Genomic DNA, 7,946 nt, shown 5'->3' on the forward strand with positions numbered 1-7,946 from the left:
TTACGTAGTCTCACACCGTATTTTTGTTTTTTACTGAAAAACAAGAAACATAAGAATGTTCACTGGACACACCTCCCCCACTACCTTACCACGTGGGGAAGGCAGCACCACCCACCAAGTCCAGGTGGGCATCGTGAGCCTCTGGCGTGGTTCACCGGGGAAGGGTTCACTGTCACCGAGTGGTGTTCCTCCCAACACTGGCATGGCTCTAACTCGAGGAAGGACTAGGATCCACCCAGATGTTCTGAAAGGTCAGTGGCCTGGACTCTTCAAAATGTCGAGGTCATCATATTGGAGACTCTAGACTAAAGGAGAAAGAAGGGAATTCAGTATAATTGGTGCTCCTAGGTAGGATTTTGGACCATGATTTTTGTGTCTTGTCCCATAAAACATATATGTGATATGATTTCATTTTCTTTTTTATTTTTGCAGTGCCAACATCTAATCCAGGACCTTTTGTGTGCTAGTCAAGTCTCTGCTGAGCATGATATCCTCCCCCCACTGGAAAAATTTGAGTGACATCTGTAGTGGGTGTCCTGATTTAACTGTATCGAATTTAATTTCTTGATTTTGATAACTGCACTGTGGTTACATAAGAGAGTGTGTGTGTTTTTAAGAATACACACTGAAATGTTGAGTGATAAAGAAGCACCACGTCTTTATCTGACTCTCAAGCGGTGCAAGGATGCGTTTGCCTCTCTCCATCCATCCATCTCCTCATCTAGGTCACTGAGAAAGCAAGTGTGAAATAACCCAGCCAATGTAAAGTGTCAACTGTTGTCGAATCTGGGTAAAGGATAGATGGAAACCTTTGCAACTTTTCTATACATCTTAAATCATTTCAAAATGAAAACTTTTTTGAAAACAGGACCTGCAGTGGCAGGATAAATCACAGACTGCTTCTATTTTGTTTGGTGGGCTCCATGACATGCTGCCAATTTAATCAAGGCAAGTCGGGCACCTCTGCGGCCCTCTTTCTCTCCTGTCCCCCTGATGGATCACCACCTCGTCAGTTTCCTTGACAGCCGACAAGAGAATCAAGCCCAGATATTTGCCATGGGCTTTTCTCAGGAACCATGGCGATGACAAACCTGCCTTGTAGCTGGTTTTCTCCGTGCTCTGTGTGTGTCTGCCTTTTCCTTGACGAGTGCACAGTGGCTGTGATATCTGAGGTATCCCAGCCCTCGAAAGCCAGTGCCAAATGGACGATTGGTCCCAGTACCCCGAGGCGTCCTGGGAAAGCCATCACACATCATGTGGTGTTCCAGAAACGGACAGGGTTTGGGCATGTGGGTGTACTTGTGGTCGGAGATGAACGTGTTTGATTTCCTGAGAATTCATACCGAAAATATGACAGCTATCGTGGGCCAACACAGTCCTGTTTGGGGAGCGGCCCAAACTGGCCATCTTGCTCCTGTTTAATCCTCAGGCAACTTGTCCCCCGCGGAGGACAGCTCTGGCAGTTATCACGTCACCACCTAACAAGCCTGGTGGCCGCAGAACAGGCCGGCCTGGGAGCGTTCAAGGCCTTGTCTGCACAGTGGGCGGAGCGAGCACTGTCGGCGCTCCCTAGGTGTGACGCGAGGACACTGTTTTCTCCACAGGACACGGTGCTGTTGTGGCTGCCCTGGGTCCTGGGAGCGCGGAGGGTGTGACACCCCCCATGGCTATTAGGCGGAGGAGAGGCTAAGAGCGTCACCTCTCCTAGGGGCCCTGGGGAGGGCTGTGCTTCCCAGGGGACCCGCCCAGGCTGCTGGCCCTCTCCGTGGGGGGCGAGCTGTGGAGAGAGGCGGGGCCCTCTGGGCTGTGCTCAAGAGGCTGCTTCTGCAGGCCCCGCACTGACCACCTTCCACAGTGGAAACCCAAGTCAAGACGTGGCAGAGCCAAGAGGGATTCAACAGCGTGCAAAATGGCTTTTTTTTTTTTTTTTGTCTGCAAAGCAAAGAGACATCTAGTCTCGTCATGAACCTGTTTTTGAGAGAGTTTAGAATCTGGTTGCAAAATCTTGCCCTCCACGCTGTGCATCTGGGGCGAGTCACTTGACCTCTTGGCAGGGCCCAGCAGACTTCTTGTGTGAAGGCCAGTGAGTCCTCTGGGCTTCGCAGGACTTGGAGTCTTGGCAACCTCTGGGCTCTCCGTTCAGCCACAGCAGCCTGGGTGACATTTAAACACGCGGACATCAGTAAAGTCTTACTGTCCTCCAGTAAGACTTTACTGATGGGAACTTCACTTGAGTTCCACCTGGTTGTCACTTGTGAAGCATTATTCTTCTGTTGATCTTTTTTTCTTGACTATTTAACAATGTGAAAACCATTCTTAGCTTGCAGGCTGCATAAACACAGGAAATAGGTCCGAGGCACTGACTCCTGTCAACCGAGCTTCCTGGGCTTTGTCCACTAAGAACAGTCTGCAGGTCCTCTCACCTGCTGTGATGGTGTGCAAGTCCTTTAACTCAGTGCTGTGTGGGGTTTTTGTTTGTTTGTTTGTTTGTTTTTTGCCCTCAGATCACATCTTTACTTTTGCTTACAGAATCCAGGATGCCTGACTCCACATAATACACAAAACTGTTTATAGAATTGAGGCCAAAGATTCAATAGCATTGCTTTCAGAAGTTATGTCATATATAGCAGAGGCTTAGGAGAAAATACTTCAAATATGGTTAGTCAGAGAGAGATGAAGAATGTGTGCTCTGTGAGACAAAATGTCTACTTTACACCATTAGATTTTATGCATCCTTGATGAGAGGGTAGATGACAATTAAAGCTTCATCAAATAGTTCAGGAACTTCTTCCAGAAAAATAATACATCAAAACTTAATTTGGAATGGAACCACCATTTGACCCAGCTATCCCACTCTTTGGCTTATACCCATAGGACTTAAAATCAGCATACTACAGGGACACAGCCACATCAATGTTTATAGCAGCACAATTCACAGTAGCTAAGCTATGGAACCAACCTAGGTGCTCTTCAATAGATGAATGGATAAAGAAAATGTGGCATATGTACACAATGGAATATTATTCAGCCTTTAAAAAGAATAAAATGATGGCATTTGCAGGTAAATGGATGGAGCTGGAGAATATCATGCTAAACACAATAAGCCAATCCCCAAAGCCCAAAGGCCAAATGTCTTCCCTAATAAGTAGATGCTAATTCACAATGAGGGAAGGGATAGGGAAGAATAGAGTTTGCATTAAGCAGAGGGGAGTGAAGGAAGGGGAGGTGGTCGGGGAGGAAAGGACAGTAGAATGAATCTGACACTACTCCCTGTGTGCACATATGATTACACGATCAGTGAGCTTCTACCTCACGTACAACCAGAAGAATGAGAAGTCAGGCTCCATTCATGTGTGAAGTGTCAAGATGCATCCTAGTATCATGTGTAACTAATTAGAACAAATAAAAAAATGAAGACTAAGGGTCAGAGATTTCAAACCACTGGCTTAAGTCACAAGACTGATAAATACAGAACAGAGTGGAGCCAGAGCTGATAATGATGCTATTGGGATAATTTCTCCAGCTGAAGAGTCTGTTTCCTTAGAGTTGATTTCACAGTGTTAACAAATAAGTGGTCAAAGAGCTATTTATGATAATAATAAAATGAAAAATAAAAAACTTTACCTCTTAGCAAACTTTCAAATCTAATCGGACTCAGCTATTAGTGACGATGATGAAGATGGTGGTGAAGGTGGTAGCCTACGGTGTATCATATGCCAGTCAAGTTCTCTGAGGTTCATTTAAGCCGACAATGACCCAGTGAGGCAGGTTCTGCCACCACCTCCATCTCAGATGACAAGACTGAGGCACAGAGAAGGCGCCTGAGGGAGGCCCGCTGTGTCCACCACCCAGCAGTGGTCAAGGTGCCGCAGCGGTGATGGGCAGGGGCTCCTGGACCCGAGAGCCTTCCCCAAGCCGCTGTACTTGCCAGGGTCCCTCCCACCTCTGCCCCCAGGCCCTCGCTGGGCTCCACCTCGACCTTGGACTTCCCAGCCACCAGAATTGTAAAACAATGAGCTTCTGTGTCTCCTAATTCCCTGGTCTGGGGTGCTTTGTCAGAGCCGCCCGAGGCTGACCCAGGAAAGCCCTACCTGGGACAGCAGGGCCACTGCACACCTGTGCCCTCAGCACACAGGCTCTGCCAGGCGTCCACCAGTGAATTGGACACGGTCAGCAGAACACAGAGCCTGCCCGGCAGGTCCCAAGGGCACCCAAGGGTATGTTCATGGCTACGAAGCCTGTGAAATGCCAGGGAGGGGTCAGCTGAGGAGTGGAAGGCATGGAACTCTGCGTCAAGTCGAGACGGTACATTTTGTAGATGGTACAAAACACAGTGGCGCCTCCTGTAATGCCAGCAGCTTGAGACGCTGAGGCAGGAGGATCACGAGTTCAAAGCCAGCCTCAGCAACTTAGTGAGTCCCTAAGCAACTCCGTGAGACCCTGTCTCTAAATACAAGATTAAAAAGGCTGGGGATGTGCCTCGGGGGTTAGGGCCCTGCATTCAATCCCCCGTCCCAAAGAAAGGGGGGACCCCACACATGGTGCAGTGGGGGCTGCGGAAGCCAGGCTCTGCCTGGAAGGCGGGAGGCAGCTCACCTCACAATGAAGAGCACGACCCGGACTCTGGCTGCTGCCGATTCAGGGCCATCCATTCCAGCTGCTCTGGGGTCCCCTGGAGCCTCTACCTTTTCTCTGTCAGCAGATACGACAGTCTCACGAATCCGAAGTCAAAATGGAGCCCTCCCCTGAGCTGTGGACCCTCAGCTTCTAGACCTGATCCCCTGAAGACGGAGACAGGCAGAAAACCAAACCAAGCCCAGAGATCTGGCGAGGGGCATTGATCTGTCTACTTCAGAGGTTGGACGGACAGTGAGCCCACCACCCTGGGAGAAGAGGGCAAGAGGGGAAGAGAGCAGAGGGGGGGGAGGGAGGAGGGAGGGAGGAGGGGAGGGAGGAGGGAGGGAGGAGGGGAGGATGGAGGGAAGAGGGGAGGGAGAAGGGAGGGAGGAGGGGAGGGAGAAGGGAGGGAGGAGGGGAGGGAGGGAGGGTGGAGAAGGGGAGGGAGGGAGGATGGAGGGAGGAGGGGAGGGAGGAGGGGAGGGAGGAGGAGAGGGAAGAGAGAAGGGAGGGAGGAGGGGAGGGAGGAAGGGAGGATGGAGGGGAGGGAGGAGGGGAGGGAGAAGGGGAGGGAGGAGGGGAGGGAGGGAGAAGGGGAGGGAGGGAGGAGGGGAGGGAGGGAAGAGAGGAGGGAGAGAGGAGGGGAGGGAGGGAGGATGGAGAGGAGGATGGGAGGAGGATGGGAGGGAGGAGGGGAGAAAGGAGGGGAGGGAGGGAGGATGGAGAGGAGGAGGGGAGGGAGGAGGGGAGGGAGGGAGGAGGGGAGGGAGGATAGAGGGAGGAGGGGAGGGAGGGAGGAGGGGAGGGAGGATAGAGGGAGGAGGGGAGGGAGCAGGGGAGGGAGGGAGGATGGAGAGGAGGAGGGGAGGGAGGGAGGGAGGGAGGATGGAAGGGAGGAAGAGGACAGGGAGAGGTGGATGTGGAGTCCCGGGAGGAGAGGAAGGCAGGGTGCAGACGCTCTGGGAGCACATGGCACTTGCTGAGGTGCCACGGGAAGTGAGGTTCTGCACAGCCCCACCCAGGGGGTGAGTCACGGGCCTTCCGCGACGTGGATGGCAGGACAGACCACTCCTGTGCTCTCCCAATGGCGGGGGGACTCGCGGCACCCCATCCTAAGAACCCAAGGGGCAGGGACCCGGGAGAGTTTCAAACTGTGACGGAGACTGCTCCAGGTGGCAGTGCCCAGACCTGGGAGGTCACATGGTTCCGGCTGGTGAAAGGTCAAGGAAACCGGCTGTTGGGAGGAGGGAGCGCCTGGCCAGGCCTGAGGAGCCGCGGAGAAGCCAGGGAGGAAGGACCGCAGGACCGGCTCCGCTGAGGTGGCCGTGACCAGGTGGGCTCGGCCTGCGTGGCCTTTTCTGGATTCCCACACAGGCTTCCCTCTAAGCTGGCTTCGCTGACGTCCAAGAGTACCTTCTAGAACATTCTTCAGCACAGGAACAACTGGAGGTCCAAAGCAGAGAGGCACAAAGGATCTCTGGCGGAAGATCATTCCGAGGCTGACCAGCTAACCAGAGAGAAGGACAGAGCCTGGGAGCAGAGGTCAAAGGTAAAGGTCAGTTTGGGTGTGACTAACAGGACCTGAACTAGGTCTATCACAATTTAACAAGAGGAAATGATTTGAGATTCACTAAAAATAAATTCTGTTTCACCAGTGATGGGATTTGGGATAAGCGAGAAAGAGAGGGATCAAAATAGCTTAAAGATTTGCACATAAATTACAGAATAATGGAACCAGAAACAGCAAAAGGCAGCTCCTCACGAGGAGGTGTGGAGTCAGGGTGCACTTCGACCCGACCGTGAAGAGCAGAAAACCTCGGTGGAGCGGCCCGCTCTTTGGATCTGGGTCTATGGGGAGAAGTGGAATAGGAAGCTGTAGTCTGTGTGTATTCGGGGGGTGGCTGACGACAGCGGGGGCACCAATCAGCAGCCTGCACATAGTCCCACTTCTAATTCATAGGCTCAGAGTTTTATTTGGCAAAAAAACAGTCTTTACATTAAAATTGGAATGCTTTTCCTAGGCACTGGCCCTGACGCCTGCACCCCACCGGCCCCTGGGCGGCGTGGCCTCTGGAAAGCCCATTGACCTTCATGGAAGGTCGAACTCAAGTGGCCCAGGAGAGGTGAGCCGCTCGGGCTGGGGATGCAGCTCAGAGGTAGAGCCCTGGCCAAGAGTGTGCCAGGCCCTGGGCTCAGTCCCCAGCGCAGCAAAAGCAACAGAACCAGATCCGCTATTCTGTCAGGGTTTCTGTTAGTTTGCTAAAAGAAAGAACCCAAGGCCAAACCTTAACTATTTCCTCACTGGAAGTGGCCTGGCAGACAGGGAGGCCATGGCACTGGCCAGGAGGAGAGCGAGGACCCCTGCAGGGACCTTGAGGGTGCATGGTGTGGGCATCCAGAAGGCGCCTACCAATGCCCAGTGTTGGAGAGAGAGGCCTTTCCGCCATGCTTCCAGGTGAGTGTTGGGACCTGCAAATTAAGTTGGCAGAGAGGTCAGCAAGAGAAGAGCCGAAATCCAACCATGACATGGACAGGACTCACAGAAGAGTGTGATTCAGGGAGTTGGTTAGAACCGGGGGCTACACCTCCTTAACAGGGACAAGAAAGGTGGGTGAAGAGGGCGGGTGATGACTTTCAGCCCTGGGAGAACAAATGAGAGAGAGGGTAGTTTGTGGCCATGTTTATTTAGACCATTGGTGAGAACTCATGTTCTTTGGCTAAAGTCCCTGGGGATGTGACCTGTGACCATTGAGTTCTTTTCAGAGGGTTTGCTTTTAGGCAGATAAGAGAGTTCAGAAAAAAGCCTGTTCTTGTTCAACATCCCTAGGAATCAGGAAAATGCAAATCCAAACTACACTGAGATTTCATCTCACTGCAGTCAGAATGGCAACGATCAAGATCACAAATGATAATAAATGCGGCAAGGTGTGGGGAAGGGTGCACTCATCCACTGTTAGTGGGACTGCAAATCAGTGAACCGCTCTGGAAAAGCAGGATGAAGATTCCCAAAAAGACTAGAAATGGAACCACCATGTGACCCAGCTATCCCACCCCTCGGTATTTATACAAAAGAACTACAATCAGCATGTGATAGTGATATAATAAATGATTATAGCAGCACAACTCACGTAGCCAAGTTGTGGGACCAGACCAGAGCGAATTATATTCCATGCACACGGGATCATATCGAGATGCATGCCATGCTTACATGTAGCTATAATGCACTAATAAAGAATATTAAAACGTAAAACAATAGACAAGCACACTACATTGATCTATGATGTAAGTGCTGGAACCGTGTAGGACAAGACCACTGTCAGAGGTGGCCT

General features: G+C 51.6%; 2 long non-coding RNA genes across 4 annotated transcripts; one reads left to right on the forward strand and one right to left on the reverse strand.

Annotated features, from left to right (window-relative positions):
* On the reverse strand, nucleotides 1–4,908 carry LOC144366963 (uncharacterized). The gene is made up of 2 exons (XR_013426188.1): nucleotides 4,597–4,908; nucleotides 1–305 (listed from the first exon to the last, which is right to left on the reverse strand). It is a non-coding gene; the product is annotated as an uncharacterized LOC144366963 (long non-coding RNA).
* On the forward strand, nucleotides 4,045–7,688 carry LOC120892616 (uncharacterized). 3 transcript variants are annotated; one of them, XR_013426186.1, is made up of 5 exons: nucleotides 4,045–4,217; nucleotides 4,703–4,857; nucleotides 5,992–6,166; nucleotides 6,639–6,740; nucleotides 7,445–7,688. It is a non-coding gene; the product is annotated as an uncharacterized LOC120892616 (long non-coding RNA). The 3 variants fall into 3 exon arrangements; XR_013426187.1 differs by lacking the exons at nucleotides 4,045–4,217; nucleotides 4,703–4,857 and having other exon boundaries at nucleotides 5,524–6,172; XR_013426185.1 differs by lacking the exons at nucleotides 4,045–4,217; nucleotides 4,703–4,857 and having other exon boundaries at nucleotides 5,524–6,166.
* The last annotated feature ends 258 nt before the right edge of the window (nucleotides 7,689–7,946 follow it).

This window comes from Ictidomys tridecemlineatus, chromosome 9 (genome assembly GCF_052094955.1).
Source record: "Ictidomys tridecemlineatus isolate mIctTri1 chromosome 9, mIctTri1.hap1, whole genome shotgun sequence".
Classification (NCBI taxonomy): domain Eukaryota; kingdom Metazoa; phylum Chordata; class Mammalia; order Rodentia; family Sciuridae; genus Ictidomys; species Ictidomys tridecemlineatus.